Raw genomic sequence first — 21,521 nt, 5'->3', positions numbered from 1 at the left:
AACAAAACATGCAATACAAAAACATATATTAGAATGAGAGAAATGCTAATGAACGATTTGTTTCTAATGAAATACAAAACAATTGTGGTAATGAGAATACGGTGACAATTTATAAATAGATAGAAAAGAGAAAAGATATATATTTTGTCATTAATCAGATTGCTTTAAAAGGTAAAAAAAAATTAACACTTAAAACAGTTAGAAATATACGAACAAAATTATTCAAAAATGAAAAAAAAACATTGACAAATAAAAAGAAAAATAGTAGTTTTGAAGCTAAAATACATGGAATGGTTAATAAACAGAGCAATATATAAAAATAAGAAATTGAGAAAAGAACAATAAATAGTTTTTCTTTTAAGTAAGAAAACTAACATAAAATGATGCATAAAATTGAGCACAAAAACAAGGGAGGATATAGGTAAACATTCTATTTGTCATTAATACAAAGAATATTGTTTAGAAATGTAAATAAGTTGAATAGTGTATCTTATGACATTGTAAAAATATAAAAAATAAAAAATATAATATTTCATTTTATTCCAAAGAAAAATTTATACAATAAAGGTTAAAGGAAGATATAAAATGTTGCACTAATATAAAATGTTACCCAATCATAAAATATAAAATGTTGCACAAATATAAAATATAAAATGTTGTACAATTATAAAATATAAAATGTTGCACAATCATAAAATATAAAATGTTGAACAATCATAAAATATAAAATATTGCACAAACATAAAATATAAAATGTTGCACAATCATAAAATATAAAATGTTGCACAAACATAAAATATAAAATGCTGCACAAACATAAAATATAAAATGTTGCACAATCATAAAATATAAAATGCTGCACAATCATAAAATCTAAAATGTTGCACAAACATAAAATATAAAATGCTACACAAACATAAAATATAAAATGTTGCACAAACATAAAATATAAAATATTGCACAAACATAAAATATAAACTGTTGGACAATCATAAAATATAAAATGTTGTACAATCATAAAATATAAAATGTGGCACAAACATAAAATATAAAATGTTGCCCAATCATAAAATATAAAATGTTGCACAATCATAAAATATAAAATGTTGCACAAACATAAAATATAAAATATTGCCCAATCATAAAATATAAAATGTTGTACAAACATAAAATATAAAATGTTGCACAAATATAAAATATAAAATGTTGCACAAATATAAAATGTTGCCGAATCATAAAATATAAAATGTTGCACGAATATAAAATATAAAATGTTCTACAAACATAAAATACAAAATGTTGCACAATCATAAAATATATAATGTTGCACAAACATAAAATATAAAATGTTGCACAAACATAAAATATAAAATGTTGTACAATTATAAAATATAAAATGTTGCACAAACGTTAAAGATAAAATGTTGCACAAACATAAAAGATGTTTATGAGTGAAGAAAAATATATAGTTTGAAAAGTAAATCATTTGAAGAGAAAATATGAATTAATTAAAAATATTAAGCAACAAATAAATTATTTTATCTTAATAAAAAGTAAAGTAAAAATCATAAACAGCATAAATAAACTTTGTAGAAAACATAAAGACTTGTATTTTTGAATATAAAGTCGTGATGAGTAATTTGACCAGTTAACATAAGTATTAATAAGAGCGAAAGCTAAAACAGTTTCGGTAAAATGGATGAAAAGGCACACAAAGATGGAGGGAAAATGTGTTTTTCTAAAAGGTCAATAGCTTAATATAAATAAATACGCTACTCGTCCTTGGTGAAATGATTTCATACACGTGCAGTCAATTACCTAATAATACCCGTCCTAGTTTAGGTAAAATATTCTTTTGCTCGAAATAGCAAATAATACATAGACATTAAAAATTCCTCTACCCTAAGAATAACAGATATATTAAAAATCAACTTCAATTTTCTCATTTTTTTATACGGTCCAGAGCATCACCAGGTAGCTCTGCTAGTATAAAATAAATTAGAGAAAGATGAACGCTTTTTATTTTAGCGAAAAAATAAATATTTTAGAATAGACAAAACTTGATACAAATATTATATGTGTATGAAAAGATAGAGAAAAATTCAGAAAAAGTAAATTATTTAAAAATGTATAAAAATTTGAAATGTAAAATGATTAGAAAAATGTAAAAAGAAATCAACTTTTTATTCTTATGCAAACAAATAATAACAAAAGTCTTTAGTTTATAATTTAATAGAAAATAAATTGTCTTGAGAAGTGAAACAGTTAACGTGAATGGAATAGACAGAATTGTATACAGAATTTTCTTTATGAGTAAAAATGAGAATACACTGTTTAAAAAATAAATATTTTCCACAAAAAATGAAACGAGAAAATACATGAGAATTAAAACATAAATGGAGGTGGACATTATATTTTGATAAAAATATCATAAAAGCTTATAAAATGTACACAAACTATGCAAAAGTAAACATATCAAATAGAAATAACGTATTTTTTAAACAGAATGTAAACAGTTGTCAAGAAAAAGCTATTCTTACAGAAAAAAAAATATAAGGAGAAAATATAAAAGTTGGATGAAAATCATAAATCAAATAACCTCGTTAATTTTGATTGAAAAGTAAAATAACTAAATGAAATGGACAAATCTGAAAATATATATATATATATATATATTTATTTATAAATATAGTTCTCTTCTAAAGAAAACAAAACCAGTTAAAGTGAATAAATGAAAATAGAATAATGGTGTTTACTTGTGATTAAAATGTAAAGAAAATTATTTGGAAAAGTAACTAAACAAAGCATGCAATACAAAAACATATATTAGAATGAGAGAAATGCTAATGAATGATTTGTTTCTAATGAAATACAAAACAATTGTGGTAATGAGAATACAGTGACAATTTATAAATAGATAGAAAAGAGAAAAGATATATATTTTGTCATTAATCAGATTGCTTTAAAAGGTAAAAAAAATTAACAGTTAAACAGTTAGAAATATACGAACAAAATTATTCAAAAATGAAAAAAACATTTACAAATAAAAAGAAAAATAGTAGTTTTGAAGCTAAAATACATCGAATGGTTAATAAACAGAGCAATATATAAAAATAAGAAATCGAGAAAAGAACAATAAATAGTTTTCCTTTTAAGTAAGAAAACTAACATAAAATGATGCATAAAATTGAGCACAAAAACAAGGGGAGGATATAGGTAAACATTCTATTTGTCATTAATACAAAGAAAACTGTTTAGAAATGTAAATAAGTTGAATAGTGTATCTTATGACATAGTAAAAATATAAAAAAAATATAGTATTTTATTTTATTCCCAAGAAAAGTTAATACAATTAAGGTTAAAGGAAGATATAAAATGTTGCACGAACATAAAATATAAAATGTTGGACAATTATAAAATATAAAATATAAAATGTTGTACAAATATAAAATATAAAATGTTGTACAAATATAAAATATAAAATGTTGCACAAACATAAGATATAAAATGTTGCACAATCATAAAATATAAAATGTTGCACTAACATAAAATATAAAATGTTGGACAATTATAATATATAAAATACTGCACAAATATAAAATATAAAATGTTGCACAAACAAAAAATATAAAGTGTTGCACAAGCATAAAATATAAAATGTTGCACATTTATAAAATATAAAATGTTGCACAAACATAAAATATAAAATGTTGCACAAACATTAAATATAAAATGTTGCACTAACATAAAATATAAAATGTTGCACTAACATAAAATATAAAATGTTGGACAATTATAAAATATAAAATGTTGCACAAACATAAAATATAAAATGTTGCACTAACATAAAATATAAAATGTTGCACTAACATAAAATATAAAATGTTGGACAATTATAAAATATAAAATGTTGCACTAACATAAAATATAAAATGTTGCCCAATCATAAAATATAAAATGTTGCCCAATCATAAAATATAAAATGTTGCCCAATCATAAAATATAAAATGTTGCACAAACATAAAATATAAAATGTTTCACAAACATAAAATATAAAATGTTGCACAAACATGAAATATAAAATGTTGCACAAACATGAAATATAAAATGTTGCACAAACATAAAATATAAAATGTTGCCTAATCATAAAATATAAAATGTTGCACAAACATAAAATATAAAATGTTGCACAAACATAAAATATAAAATGTTGCACAATCATAACATATAAAATGTTGCACAAACATAAAATATTAAATATTGCACAATCATAAAATATAAAATGTTGCACAAACATAAAATATAAAATGTTGCACAAACATAAAATATAAAATGTTGCCTAATCATAAAATATAAAATGTTGAACAAACATAAAATATAAAATGCTGCACAAACATAAAATATAAAATGTTGCACAAACATAAATTATAAAATGTTGCACAAACATAAAATATAAAATGTTGCACAAACATTAACTATAAAATGTTGCACTAACATAAAATATAAAATGTTGCACTAACATAAAACATAAAATGTTGGACAATTATAAAATATAAAATGTTGCACAAACATAAAATATAAAATGTTGCACAAACATAAAATATAAAATGTTGCACAATCATAAAATATAAAATGCTGCACAAACATAAAATATAAAATGGTGCCCAATCATAAAATATAAAATGTTGCACAAACATAAAATATAAAATGTTGCCCAATCATAAAATATAAAATGTTGCACAAACATAAAATATAAAATGTTTCACAAACATAAAATATAAAATGTTGCACAATCATAAAATATAAAATGTTGCACAAACATAAAATCTAAAATGTTGCACAAACATAAAATATAAAATGTTGCACGAATATAAAATATAAAATGTTGCACAAACATAAAATATAAAATGTTGCACAAACAGAAAATATAAAATGTTGCACAATCATAACATATAAAATGTTGCACAAACATAAAATATTAAATATTGCACAATCATAAAATATAAAATGTTGCACAAACATAAAATATAAAATGTTGCACAAACATAAAATATAAAATGTTGCCTAATCATAAAATATAAAATGTTGCACAAACATAAAATATAAAATGCTGCACAAACATAAATTATAAAATGTTGCACAAACATAAAATATAAAATGTTGCACAAACATAAAATATAAAATGTTGCACAAACATAAAATATAAAATGTTGCCTAACCATAAAATATAAAACGTTGCACAAACATAAAATATAAAATGTTGTACTAACATAAAATATAAAATGTTGTACAAACATAAAATATAAAATGTTGTACAAACATAAAATATAAAATGCTGCACAAACATAAAATATAAAATGTTGCACAAACATAAAATATAAAATGTTGCACAAACATAAAATATAAAATATTGCACAATCATAACATATAAAATGTTGCACAAACATAAAATATAAAATGTTGTACAAACATAAAATATTAAATGTTGCCTAATCATAAAATATAAAATGTTGCACAAACATAAAATACAAAATGTTGCACAAACATAAAATATAAAATGTTGTACAAAAATAAAATATAAAATGTTGTACAAACATAAAATATAAAATGTTGTACAAACATAAAATATAAAATGTTGCACAAACATAAAATATAAAATGTTGTACAAACATAAAATATAAAATGTTGTACGAACATAAAATATAAAATGTTGTACAAACATAAAATATAAAATGTTGTACAAACATAAAATATAAAATGTTGCACAAACATAAAATATAAAATGTTGCACAAACATAAAATATAAAATGTTGCACAAACATAAAATATAAAATGTTGCACAAACATAAAATATAAAATGTTGCACAAACATAAAATATAAAATGTTGCACAAACATAAAATATAAAATATACACAAACTATGCAAAAGTAAACATATAAAATAGAAATAACGTATTTTTTCAACAGAAGGTAAACAGTTGTCAAGAAAAAGCTATTCTTACAGAAAAAAATATAAGGAGAAAATATAAAAGTAGGATTAAAATCATAAATCAAATAACCACGTTAATTTTGATTGAAAAGTAAAATAACTAAATGAAATGGACAAATCTGCACAAAAGTTTACAGAAGAAAAGATAGGACAACGTTTTTAATTTTGTTGATGTAGAAAATTTATTGTATTGAAAAGAAAAATATTTAAGCAGTTAATATAAAGAGAAAATACAAATCTTTAAAATATAAAATGAGTATCAACCATGTAAATGAGAAAATAAAATCGTAAATATGTGAACAGAATACAGAGATATAATATATGTGTGTGTGTGTGTGCGTGTGTGTGTGTCTGTGTGTTCCTTGCTAATGGCGATAAAGATGGACACGTTGTGGAGTTTGAATCTCACGACCATTGGCAATCATAACTTCCTGCACTGATGATTCTGGAAGGATGAAGCACTAGTGTAGGTATTATATATATATATATATATATATATATATATATATATATATATATATATATGGAGAGATAGAGAGAGAGACAAAGAGAGATGGATAGATAGATGTTATTTGATTTCGTTTTTGCGATACGTTAAGAATGAATTCACTTATTTACGAAAGTGCATTTTTACCTAAATGCGAGTTGGGTATAATTTCTCCTTTAACCAATTTGGTACCCAACATGGGGTGCAGCATGCATATATTTTTTTATTTTTTAAACAACAGAAAACATTTTTCTTTTTCAGATTTTTTATATAAAAGATAAATGATTTTGGAAAATATTTAAAGTCCATCAGTTAGTATGAGGAGAATATATTTCAATCAAAAACACAAAAGATGATTTGTTGAAATATAACACTAGTAAAAAAGAATAGACAAAGCTTTGTAGGAATATGGTAAAAAATAATCGTTAATTAAACAGAGCATAAAGTGTGTTGAATGAGAAAATATAAAAGAAGAAAATCACAAAAAAATAATAAAGAAAAAACAGTAAAATTAAAGATATGGGAGAAAAGGGTACAGAAACGATGGAAAAGCGCTTTTAGTTATGATTGAAAAGAAAGTAAATCGTTTTAAAATGTAATCAATTTTAATTATTAATATAAAGAGGAAATATAAAAGAATTAATAAAGGTTGGAAAAATGTAGGCAATTAAAGAGAATCAATAAAAATGTAGGCAATTGAAGAGAATCAATAAAAATGTAGGCAATTAAAGAGAATCAATAAAAATGTAGGCAATTAAAGAGAATCAATAAAATGTAGGCAATTAAAGAGAATCAACAAAAATGTAGGCAATTGAAGAGAATCAATAAAAATGTAGGCAATTAAAGAGAATCAATAAAAATGTAGGCAATTAAAGTGAATCAATAAAAATGTAGGCAATTAAAGAGAATCAATAAAAATGTAGGCAATAATAGAGAAGCAACAAAAATGTAAGCAATTAAAGAGAATACAACAAAAAAGTTAGGCAATTACAGAGAATCAACAAAAATGTAGGCAATTAAAGAGAATACAACAAAAATGTAAGCAATTAAAGAGAATAAATAAAATGTAGGCAATTAGAGAATAAATAAAAATGTAAGTAATTAAAGATATTCAAAAAAAATTAAGCAATTAAAGAGAATCAATAAAATGTAGGCAATTAAAGCGAATCAACAAAAATGTAGGCAATTAAAGAGAATCAATAAAAATGTAGGAAATTAAAGAGAAGCAACAAAAATGTAAGCAATTAAAGAGAATCAATAAAAATGTAGGCAATTAAAAAGAATCAACAAAAATGTAGGCAATTAAAGAGAAGCAACAAAAATGTAGGCAATTAAAGAGAAGCAACAAAAATGTAGGCAATTAAAGAGTATTAATAAAAATGTAGGCAATTAAAGAGAATCAATAAAATGTAGGCAATTAAAGAGAATCAACAAAAATGTAGGCAATTAAAGAGAATCAATAAAATGTAGGCAATTAAAGAGAATCAACAAAAATGTAGGCAATTAAAGAGAATCAATAAACATGTAGGCAATTAAAGAGAATCAATAAAAATGTAGGCAATTAAAGAGAATCAACAAAAATGTAGGCAATTAAAGAGAATCAATAAAAATGTAGGCAATTAAAGAGAATCAATAAAAATGTAGGCAATTAAAGAGAATCAATAAGAATGTAGGCAATTAAAGAGAAGCAACAAAAATGTAGGTAATTAAAGAGTATTAATAAAAATGTAGGCAATTAAAGAAAATCAATAAAAATGTAGGCAATTAAAGCGAATCAACAAAAATGTAGGCAATTAAAGAGAATCAATAAAAATGTTGGCAATTAAAGAGAAGCAAGAAAAATGTAGGCAATTAAAGAGAATCAATAAAATGTAGGCAATTAAAGAGAAGCAACAAAAATGTAGGCAATTAAAGAGAAGCAATAAAAATTTAGGCCATTAAAGAGAAGCAACAAAATGTAGGCAATTAAAGAGAATCAATAAAATGTAGGCAATTAAAGAGAATCAATAAAATGTAGGCAATTAAAGAGAATCAATAAAAATGTAGGCAATTAAAGAGAATCAATAAAAATGTAGGCAATTAAAGAGAAGCAAATAAATTGTAGGCAATTAAAGAGAATCAATAAAATGTAGGCAATTAAAGAGAATCAATAAAATGTAGGTAATTAAAGAGAATCAATAAAATGTAGGCAATTAAAGAGAATCAATAAAAATTTAGGCAATTAAAGAGAAGCAACAAAAATGTAGGCAATTAAAGAGAATCAATAAAATGTAGGCAATTAAAGAGAATCAATAAAAATTTAGGCAATTAAAGAGAATCAATAAAAATGTAGGCAATTAAAGAGAATCAATAAAAATTTAGGCAATTAAAGAGAAGCAAGAAAAATGTAGGCAATTAAAGAGAATCAAAAAAATGTAGGCAATTAAAGAGAATCAATAAAATGTAGGCAATTAAAGAGAATCAATAAAATTTAGGCAATTAAAGAGAAGCAACAAAAATGTAGGCAATTAAAGAGAATCAATAAAATGTAGGCAATTAAAGAGAATCAACAAAAATGTAGGCAATTAAAGAGAATCAATAAAATGTAGGCAATTAAAGAGAATCAATAAAAATGTAGGCAATTAAAGAGAATCAATAAGAATGTAGGCAATTAAAGAGAAGCAACAAAAATGTAGGTAATTAAAGAGTATTAATAAAAATGTAGGCAATTAAAGAAAATCAATAAAAATGTAGGCAATTAAAGCGAATCAACAAAAATGTAGGCAATTAAAGAGAATCAATAAAAATGTTGGCAATTAAAGAGAAGCAACAAAAATGTAGGCAATTAAAGAGAATCAATAAAATGTAGGCAATTAAAGAGAAGCAACAAAAATGTAGGCAATTAAAGAGAAGCAATAAAAATTTAGGCCATTAAAGAGAAGCAACAAAAATGTAGGCAATTAAAGAGAATCAATAAAATGTAGGCAATTAAAGAGAATCAATAAAATGTAGGCAATTAAAGAGAAGCAATAAAAATGTAGGCAATTAAAGAGAATCAATAAAAATTTAGGCAATTAAAGAGAAGCAAATAAATTGTAGGCAATTAAAGAGAATCAATAAAATGTAGGCAATTAAAGAGAATCAATAAAATGTAGGTAATTAAAGAGAATCAATAAAATGTAGGCAATTAAAGAGAATCAATAAAAATTTAGGCAATTAAAGAGAAGCAACAAAAATGTAGGCAATTTAAGAGAATCAATAAAATGTAGGCAATTAAAGAGAATCAATAAAAATTTAGGATATTAAAGAGAATCAATAAAAATGTAGGCAATTAAAGAGAATCAATAAAAATTTAGGCAATTAAAGAGAAGCAACAAAAATGTAGGCAATTAAAGAGAATCAAAAAAATGTAGGCAATTAAAGAGAATCAATAAAATGTAGGCAATTAAAGAGAATCAATAAAATGTAGGCAATTAAAGAGAAGCAACAAAAATGTAGGCAATTAAAGAGAATCAATAAAATGTAGGCAATTAAAGAGAATCAACAAAAATGTAGGCAATTAAAGAGAATCAATAAAATGTAGGCAATTAAAGAGAAGCAACAAAAATGTAGGCAATTAAAGAGAAGCAATAAAAATTTAGGCCATTAAAGAGAAGCAACAAAAATGTAGGCAATTAAAGAGAATCAATAAAATGTAGGCAATTAAAGAGAATCAATAAAATGTAGGCAATTAAAGAGAATCAATAAAAATGTAGGCAATTAAAGAGAATCAATAAAAATTTAGGCAATTAAAGAGAAGCAAATAAATTGTAGGCAATTAAAGAGAATCAATAAAATGTAGGCAATTAAAGAGAATCAATAAAATGTAGGTAATTAAAGAGAATCAATAAAATGTAGGCAATTAAAGAGAATCAATAAAAATGTAGGCAATTAAAGAGAATCAATAAAATGTAGGCAATTAAAGAGAATCAATAAAAATTTAGGCAATTAAAGAGAATCAATAAAAATGTAGGCAATTAAAGAGAATCAATAAAAATTTAGGCAATTAAAGAGAAGCAACAAAAATGTAGGCAATTAAAGAGAATCAAAAAAATGTAGGCAATTAAAGAGAATCAATAAAATGTAGGCAATTAAAGAGAATCAATAAAATTTAGGCAATTAAAGAGAAGCAACAAAAATGTAGGCAATTAAAGAGAATCAATAAAATGTAGGCAATAAAAGAGAATCAACAAAAATGTAGGCAATTAAAGAGAATCAATAAAATGTAGGCAATTAAAGTGAAGCAACAAAAATGTAGGCAATTAAAGAGAATACAACAAAAATGTAAGCAATTAAAGAGAATCAATAAAATGTAGGCAATTAGAGAATAAATAAAAATGTAAGTAATTAAAGATATTCAAAAAAAAAAAAAGCAATTAAAGAGAATCAATAAAATGTAGGCAATTAAAGCGAATCAACAAAAATGTAGGCAATTAAAGAGAATCAATAAAAATGTAGGAAATTAAAGAGAAGCAACAAAAATGTAAGCAATTAAAGAGAATCAATAAAAATGTAGGCAATTAAAAAGAATCAACAAAAATGTAGGCAATTAAAGAGAAGCAACAAAAATGTAGGCAATTAAAGAGAAGCAACAAAAATGTAGGCAATTAAAGAGTATTAATAAAAATGTAGGCAATTAAAGAGAATCAATAAAATGTAGGCAATTAAAGAGAATCAACAAAAATGTAGGCAATTAAAGAGAATCAATAAAATGTAGGCAATTAAAGAGAATCAATAAAAATGTAGGCAATTAAAGAGAATCAATAAGAATGTAGGCAATTAAAGAGAAGCAACAAAAATGTAGGTAATTAAAGAGTATTAATAAAAATGTAGGCAATTAAAGAAAATCAATAAAAATGTAGGCAATTAAAGCGAATCAACAAAAATGTAGGCAATTAAAGAGAATCAATAAAAATGTTGGCAATTAAAGAGAAGCAACAAAAATGTAGGCAATTAAAGAGAATCAATAAAATGTAGGCAATTAAAGAGAAGCAACAAAAATGTAGGCAATTAAAGAGAAGCAATAAAAATTTAGGCCATTAAAGAGAAGCAACAAAAATGTAGGCAATTAAAGAGAATCAATAAAATGTAGGCAATTAAAGAGAATCAATAAAATGTAGGCAATTAAAGAGAATCAATAAAAATGTAGGCAATTAAAGAGAATCAATAAAAATTTAGGCAATTAAAGAGAAGCAAATAAATTGTAGGCAATTAAAGAGAATCAATAAAATGTAGGCAATTAAAGAGAATCAATAAAATGTAGGTAATTAAAGAGAATCAATAAAATGTAGGCAATTAAAGAGAATCAATAAAAATTTAGGCAATTAAAGAGAAGCAACAAAAATGTAGGCAATTAAAGAGAATCAATAAAATGTAGGCAATTAAAGAGAATCAATAAAAATTTAGGATATTAAAGAGAATCAATAAAAATGTAGGCAATTAAAGAGAATCAAAAAAATGTAGGCAATTAAAGAGAATCAATAAAATGTAGGCAATTAAAGAGAATCAATAAAATTTAGGCAATTAAAGAGAAGCAACAAAAATGTAGGCAATTAAAGAGAATCAATAAAATGTAGGCAATTAAAGAGAATCAACAAAAATGTAGGCAATTAAAGAGAATCAATTAAATGTAGGCAATTAAAGAGAAGCAACAAAAATGTAGGCAATTAAAGAGAAGCAATAAAAATTTAGGCCATTAAAGAGAAGCAACAAAAATGTAGGCAATTAAAGAGAATCAATAAAATGTAGGCAATTAAAGAGAATCAATAAAATGTAGGCAATTAAAGAGAATCAATAAAAATTTAGGCAATTAAAGAGAATCAATAAAAATTTAGGCAATTAAAGAGAAGCAAATAAATTGTAGGCAATTAAAGAGAATCAATAAAATGTAGGCAATTAAAGAGAATCAATAAAATGTAGGTAATTAAAGAGAATCAATAAAATGTAGGCAATTAAAGAGAATCAATAAAAATTTAGGCAATTAAAGAGAAGCAACAAAAATGTAGGCAATTAAAGAGAATCAATAAAATGTAGGCAATTAAAGAGAATCAATAAACATTTAGGCAATTAAAGAGAATCAATAAAAATGTAGGCAATTAAAGAGAATCAATAAAAATTTAGGCAATTAAAGAGAAGCAACAAAAATGTAGGCAATTAAAGAGAATCAAAAAAATGTAGGCAATTAAAGAGAATCAATAAAATGTAGGCAATTAAAGAGAATCAATAAAATTTAGGCAATTAAAGAGAAGCAACAAAAATGTAGGCAATTAAAGAGAATCAATAAAATGTAGGCAATTAAAGAGAATCAACAAAAATGTAGGCAATTAAAGAGAATCAATAAAATGTAGGCAATTAAAGAGAAGCAACAAAAATGTAGGTCATTAAAGAGAAGCAATAAAAATTTAGGCAATTAAAGAGAAGCAACAAAAATGTAGGCAATTAAACAGAATCAATAAAATGTAGGCAATTAAAGAGAATCAATAAAATGTAGGCAATTAAAGAGAATCAATAAAATGTAGGCAATTAAAGAGAATCAATAAAATGTAGGCAATTAAAGAGAATCCATAAAAATTTAGGCAATTAAAGAGAATCAATAAAAATGTAGGCAATTAAAGAGAAGCAAAAAAATTGTAGGCAATTAAAGAGAATCAATAAAATGTAGGCAATTAAAGAGAATCAATAAAATGTAGGCAATTAAAGAGAATCATTAAAATGTAGGCAATTAAAGAGAATCAACAAAAATGTAGGCAATTAAAGAGAATCAATAAAATGTAGGCAATTAAAGAGAATCAATAAAATGTAGGCAATTAAAGAGAATCAATAAAATGTAGGCAATTAAAGAGAAGCAACAAAAATGTAGGCAATTAAAGAGAAGCAACAAAAATGTAGGCAATTAAAGAGAAGCAATAAAAATTTAGGCCATTAAAGAGAAGCAACAAAAATGTAGGCAATTAAAGAGAATCAATAAAATGTAGGCAATTAAAGAGAATCAATAAAATGTAGGCAATTAAAGAGAATCAATAAAAATGTAGGCAATTAAAGAGAATCAATAAAAATTTAGGCAATTAAAGAGAAGCAAATAAATTGTAGGCAATTAAAGAGAATCAATAAAATGTAGGCAATTAAAGAGAATCAATAAAATGTAGGTAATTAAAGAGAATCAATAAAATGTAGGCAATTAAAGAGAATCAATAAAAATGTAGGCAATTAAAGAGAAGCAACAAAAATGTAGGCAATTAAAGAGAATCAATAAAATGTAGGCAATTAAAGAGAATCAATAAAAATTTAGGCAATTAAAGAGAATCAATAAAAATGTAGGCAATTAAAGAGAATCAATAAAAATTTAGGCAATTAAAGAGAAGCAAGAAAAATGTAGGCAATTAAAGAGAATCAAAAAAATGTAGGCAATTAAAGAGAATCAATAAAATGTAGGCAATTAAAGAGAATCAATAAAATTTAGGGAATTAAAGAGAAGCAACAAAAATGTAGGCAATTAAAGAGAATCAATAAAATGTAGGCAATTAAAGAGAATCAACAAAAATGTAGGCAATTAAAGAGAATCAATAAAATGTAGGCAATTAAAGTGAAGCAACAAAAATGTAGGCAATTAAAGAGAATACAACAAAAATGTAAGCAATTAAAGAGAATCAATAAAAATGTAGGCAATTAGAGAATAAATAAAAATGTAAGTAATTAAAGATATTCAAAAAAAATAAAGCAATTAAAGAGAATCAATAAAATGTAGGCAATTAAAGCGAATCAACAAAAATGTAGGCAATTAAAGAGAATCAATAAAAATGTAGGAAATTAAAGAGAAGCAACAAAAATGTAAGCAATTAAAGAGAATCAATAAAAATGTAGGCAATTAAAAAGAATCAACAAAAATGTAGGCAATTAAAGAGAAGCAACAAAAATGTAGGCAATTAAAGAGAAGCAACAAAAATGTAGACAATTAAAGAGTATTAATAAAAATGTAGGCAATTAAAGAGAATCAATAAAATGTAGGCAATTAAAGAGAATCAATAAAAATGTAGGCAATTAAAGAGAATCAATAAGAATGTAGGCAATTAAAGAGAAGCAACAAAAATGTAGGTAATTAAAGAGTATTAATAAAAATGTAGGCAATTAAAGAAAATCAATAAAAATGTAGGCAATTAAAGCGAATCAACAAAAATGTAGGCAATTAAAGAGAATCAATAAAAATGTTGGCAATTAAAGAGAAGCAACAAAAATGTAGGCAATTAAAGAGAATCAATAAAATGTAGGCAATTAAAGAGAAGCAACAAAAATGTAGGCAATTAAAGAGAAGCAATAAAAATTTAGGCCATTAAAGAGAAGCAACAAAAATGTAGGCAATTAAAGAGAATCAATAAAATGTAGGCAATTAAAGAGAATCAATAAAATGTAGGCAATTAAAGAGAATCAATAAAAATGTAGGCAATTAAAGAGAATCAATAAAAATTTAGGCAATTAAAGAGAAGCAAATAAATTGTAGGCAATTAAAGAGAATCAATAAAATGTAGGCAATTAAAGAGAATCAATAAAATGTAGGTAATTAAAGAGAATCAATAAAATGTAGGCAATTAAAGAGAATCAATAAAAATTTAGGCAATTAAAGAGAAGCAACAAAAATGTAGGCAATTAAAGAGAATCAATAAAATGTAGGCAATTAAAGAGAATCAATAAAAATTTAGGATATTAAAGAGAATCAATAAAAATGTAGGCAATTAAAGAGAATCAATAAAAATTTAGGCAATTAAAGAGAAGCAACAAAAATGTAGGCAATTAAAGAGAATCAAAAAAATGTAGGCAATTAAAGAGAATCAATAAAATGTAGGCAATTAAAGAGAATCAATAAAATTTAGGCAATTAAAGAGAAGCAACAAAAATGTAGGCAATTAAAGAGAATCAATAAAATGTAGGCAATTAAAGAGAATCAACAAAAATGTAGGCAATTAAAGAGAATCAATAAAATGTAGGCAATTAAAGAGAAGCAACAAAAATGTAGGCAATTAAAGAGAAGCAATAAAAATTTAGGCCATTAAAGAGAAGCAACAAAAATGTAGGCAATTAAAGAGAATCAATAAAATGTAGGCAATTAAAGAGAATCAATAAAATGTAGGCAATTAAAGAGAATCAATAAAAATGTAGGCAATTAAAGAGAATCAATAAAAATTTAGGCAATTAAAGAGAAGCAAATAAATTGTAGGCAATTAAAGAGAATCAATAAAATGTAGGCAATTAAAGAGAATCAATAAAATGTAGGTAATTAAAGAGAATCAATAAAATGTAGGCAATTAAAGAGAATCAATAAAAATTTAGGCAATTAAAGAGAAGCAACAAAAATGTAGGCAATTAAAGAGAATCAATAAAATGTAGGCAATTAAAGAGAATCAATAAACATTTAGGCAATTAAAGAGAATCAATAAAAATGTAGGCAATTAAAGAGAATCAATAAAAATTTAGGCAATTAAAGAGAAGCAACAAAAATGTAGGCAATTAAAGAGAATCAAAAAAATGTAGGCAATTAAAGAGAATCAATAAAATGTAGGCAATTAAAGAGAATCAATAAAATTTAGGCAATTAAAGAGAAGCAACAAAAATGTAGGCAATTAAAGAGAATCAATAAAATGTAGGCAATTAAAGAGAATCAACAAAAATGTAGGCAATTAAAGAGAATCAATAAAATGTAGGCAATTAAAGAGAAGCAACAAAAATGTAGGCAATTAAAGAGAAGCAATAAAAATTTAGGCAATTAAAGAGAAGCAACAAAAATGTAGGCAATTAAAGAGAATCAATAAAATGTAGGCAATTAAAGAGAATCAATAAAATGTAGGCAATTAAAGAGAATCAATAAAAATGTAGGCAATTAAAGAGAATCAATAAAATGTAGGCAATTAAAGAGAATCCATAAAAATTTAGGCAATTAAAGAGAATCAATAAAAATGTAGGCAATTAAAGAGAAGCAAAAAAATTGTAGGCAATTAAAGAGAATCAATAAAAATGTAGGCAATTAAAGAGAATCAATAAAATGTAGGCAATTAAAGAGAATCATTAAAATGTAGGCAATTAAAGAGAATCAACAAAAATGTAGGCAATTAAAGAGAATCAATAAAATGTAGGCAATTAAAGAGAATCAATAAAATGTAGGCAATTAAAGAGAATCAATAAAATGTAGGCAATTAAAGAGAAGCAACAAAAATGTAGGCAATTAAAGAGAAGCAACAAAAATGTAGGCAATTAAAGAGAATCAATAAAAATGTAGGCAATTAAAGAGAAGCAACAAAAATGTAGGCAATTAAAGAGAATCAATAAAATGTAGGCAATTAAAGAGAATCAATAAAAATGTAGGCAATTAAAGGGAAGCAACAAAAATGTAGGCAATTAAAGAGAATCAATAAAATGTAGGCAATTAAAGAGAATCAATAAAAATGTAGGCAATTAAAGAGAATCAATAAAATGTAGGCAATAAAAGAGAATCAATAAAATGTAGGCAATTAAAGAGAAGCAATAAAAATGTAGGCAATTAAAGAGAATCAATAAAAATGTAGGCAATTAAAGAGAATCAATAAAAGTTAGGCAATTAAAGAGAATCAATAAAATGTAGGCAATTAAAGAGAATCAATAAAATGTAGGCAATTAAAGAGAATCAATAAAAATGTAGGCAATTAAAGAGAATCAATAAAATGTAGGCAATTAAAGAGAATCAATAAAATGTAGGCAATTAAAGAGAATCAATAAAATGTAGGCAATTAAAGAGAATCAATAAAAATGTAGGCAATTAAAGAGAATCAATAAAATGTAGGCAATTAAAGAGAATCAATAAAATGTAGGCAATTAAAGAGAATCAATAAAAATTTAGGCAATTAAAGAGAATCAATAAAATGTAGGCAATTAAAGAGAATCAATAAAATGTAGGCAATTAAAGAGAATCAATAACATGTAGGCAATTAAAGAGAATCAATAACATGTAGGCAATTAAAGAGAATCAACAAAAATGTAGGCAATTAAAGAGAATCAATAAAATGTAGGCAATTAAAGAGAATCAATGAAATGTAGGCAATTAAAGAGAATCAATAAAATGTAGGCAATTAAAGAGAATCAATAAAAATGTAGGCAATTAAAGAGAATCAACAAAAATTTAGGCAATTAAAGAGAATCAACAAAAAAGTTAGGCAATTAAAGAGAATCAATAAAATGTAGGCAATTAAAGAGAATCAATAAAATGTAGGCAATTAAAGAGAATCAATAAAAATGTAGGCAATTAAAGAGAATCAATAAAATGTAGGCAATTAAAGAGAATCAATAAAATGTAGGCAATTAAAGAGAATCAATAAAATGTAGGCAATTAAAGAGAATCAACAAAAATGTAGGCAATTAAAGAGAATCAATAAAATGTAGGCAATTAAAGAGAATCAATAAAATGTAGGCAATTAAAGAGAATCAATAAAATGTAGGCAATTAAAGAGAATCAATAAAAATGTAGGCAATTAAAGAGAATCAACAAAAATGTAGGCAATTAAAGAGAATCAACAAAAAAGTTAGGCAATTAAAGAGAAGCAACAAAAATGTAAGCAATTAAAGAGAATCAACAAAAAGTTAGGCAATTAAAGAGAATCAAAAAAAATATAAACTATTAAAGAGAATCAAATGAAATGTACATAAATAGAAAGACGCTTTTTATTTCAAAAGTAAACCTTAATAGTTTATAGAGAATAAATGAATCCAAATGAAATTTAAATGAAGTAATTTTTGAAAAATAAGATAAACGAATTTTTTTTAATAATGAACCTAAAACGATTCGACAAAAACTGCAAAGATACAGAAGAAAAATACAGAATAATTAGAACAAATGCAAAAATTTCAGTTAAAAGATAAAAAATGCCCTTGTACAGAAGACAAGGAAATAGTTTTATATTATAAAAAGTTTTCTACGTGCGATTAAACAGAAAGTGTCAACAGTTTGTATAAAAGAAAATATTATAAAAAAGAAGAAACAAATAAAATAAGTTCTCCGCTATAAAGTAAATCCAATAAACCATAAAGATAAAAGAAGATAAAAATACAAAAGTTTTCTATTTGTAATGAAACAGTAATTTAATTGCTTTTAAACGTTAATAATTGTATTAGTCATGAACGACACGCACTTATTCACGTTATAATGTGGTGTATCAATAGCTAATCCCGCCTCTAATTTTGATGTCTCAAGGATAATACATTGTTAATCGATTAACACTATTAACACTGATACAGTTTCTTAAAACTCAAATTGGTAAACTGATTTTTATTTGTTAGTTCATGGAAATGTATTAAAAAAAATAATAGGTTGCTACATTTGTTCTTCTTAATATTAAATAATAAATTATAATAATATAGAATAATAAATTATAATAATATAAAATAATAAATTGGTACTTTCGTTCTTTTTAACATATATGTTAACTGTTTAAATTACTTATCACAACTATGGTCCTGGATATGACCGTAAACTATATCCGATGGTGAGGCCTCAGCTTGGGAACTTGGCTGGTGTGGAGCCACCCTTTAATTGCCATTGCTCCCATGTCTGTTTATAATGCTATCAATTAATATAAAAATAAAAGATAAAAATTAGAAATATTTGAAAAAAGAAACCCATTTTATTTTAATAAAAAGCAAATCGTCCAAATGCATATTACACAAATAAATGATTAATAATAATATAAAATAATAAATTGGTACTTTCGTTCTTTTTAACATATATGTTAACTGTTCAAATTACTTATCACAACTATGGTCCTGGATATAACCGTAAACTATATCCGATGGTGAGGCCTCAGCTTGGGAACTTGGCTAGTGTGGAGCCACCCTTTAATTGCCATTGCTCCCATGTCTGTTTATAATTTTATCAATTAATATAAAAATAAAAGATAAAAATTAGAAATATTTGAAAAAAGAAACCCATTTTATTTTAATAAAAAGCAAATGGTCCAAATGCATATTACACATATAAATGATTAAAAAAAAACCTTCTAGCTTTGATTATAAAATAAAATATTTTGAAAAAATAATTGTAAAATAATAATAATTAATAATAATTATTTTCAGAGACAATCTAAAACTAAAGACAACACAAAGGCAAGCAAATTCTTTTATTTAATGAAAACATAGAACAGTTTAGAAGAAAACAAAAAAGCAGAAGATCCTTATTTCTTCAAACTGAAACATAATTATCAAAGTATACTTACACAGATAGATATGAAAAGTATTTATTAAAGTTTGTGTCTATTTCTATTCTATGGAGGCCTGGCGCGAACGCAGACCCCACAATTTTATTATACCATCCCTATTTACGTTAAAACATACTTATCAAAGTATTATTATGTACATCTATATCCTAAACATTTGTAAACGTTTTTTTTTTAAATTTTTTATTTCCATACTTTGTGAACCAGGCGCGTACGCAGGCCCCACAATTTTAATGAACCACTGTTCTGCCAGATCAAACGTACCCATTCCTGTGTCTCGATACATCCTCTATCATTATATGTAATCAGTTTTTTAAAATAGTTAACCATAAAGGAGCCTATTCGTGACCACACACACACACACACACACACACACACACACACACACACACACACACACACACACACACACACACACACACACAGCTTTATATTATATATATATGCATGATTATGCCTTACATATTATATATATATATATATATATATAATATATATAATATAATATATATAATGAATGCACACAAGATAAAAATATAGAAAATATATAGAAGATAAATGAATTTATAAAAGTAAATAATATGAAGAGAAACTATGAAAGTATTCGGAAAATACAAATCAACTTTTTTAAAATACAAACAGAAAAGAGTTGATGTAAATGAAATACACAAACGCGTACATAATAAGAGATCGAACTGTTCTATTTGTGAAAAGTATTCTTAAAAATGTGATATAAAATATATAAATTTTTTTTTTTTTTTTTTTGCATTTTCACCCCAAACAAGGCATCGTGCCATTTTGATATTAGGGGGCTAATATCTGGGACATAAATTGGAGGAACACTATTTAGGGAGTTTAGCAGCAAGATGTCTGTTCACATTACATGCATGTCAGTACAGTCAGAGAAACAGAAACATAAAATTGAATTCCAAAATCTAGCAGTTCTGGAGAAGAAACTATTAGAGTAAAAGGCTTTCTGGCATCTGGGGATCTCTACTGTGTAGAGGTGGGATTTTACTGCTCGTCAGGTTTGTCGGGGGTATTTATGCCGGGGGGGGGTGCTGTTCAAGGGTTTATAGTGCGTCGGAACATCTACTATTAAAATACTTGTAAAACAGACAGAGGGATGTAGCATGCAAAGATAGTAAATTTGTAGAGAAAAATAAAACAATTATACTCAATACAGTGAACAATAAAATGCAGAAATACAGATAAAAACTCGTCCATTTGCGATTAATTTATTGTATTAAAAAATGGATTAATTTGAAATGTCAACACAACGAAAACATAACTAAATAAAAAATAAAAAATTAAAAGACCATTTTATTTTATGAAACAGTTTAAAATAATATAGATAAAAGCTAAAAGAACTAGAGTAAATATAAAATAAAAGGTAATTGTTTTTGCAAACTAAATAAGAATTAATTTTATTAATTATTATTTTATATTAATATTTTATTTTATATTAATATATTTTATAAATTTATAGCAGTTAATCTATAAGGAAAATGGGAAATACTACATTTCTGATAAAAACGTTAAAAACAATAAAGAGAACTGATATAAACGGCGCAGAAGAAAAGTAAATAGAAAGAAGGTGATTTGTTGTCGGGAAAGTAAATATTTGGTTGGTGCTAAATATATATATATATATATATATATATATATATATATATATATATATATATATATAATTAAAAGTAAAAAAACGACATTATTATTAACCTAATAATTTTAACAGTTAATATAGAAATATATAAAGGAAATTAAAAGTATGACAGAAAAAATATTTTATCGAAAT

Source organism: Euprymna scolopes, chromosome 19, assembly GCF_053919585.1.
Source record: "Euprymna scolopes isolate OS-2025 chromosome 19, ASM5391958v1, whole genome shotgun sequence".
NCBI classification, from domain to species: domain Eukaryota; kingdom Metazoa; phylum Mollusca; class Cephalopoda; order Sepiida; family Sepiolidae; genus Euprymna; species Euprymna scolopes.
This window is presented reverse-complemented; position numbering follows the sequence as displayed.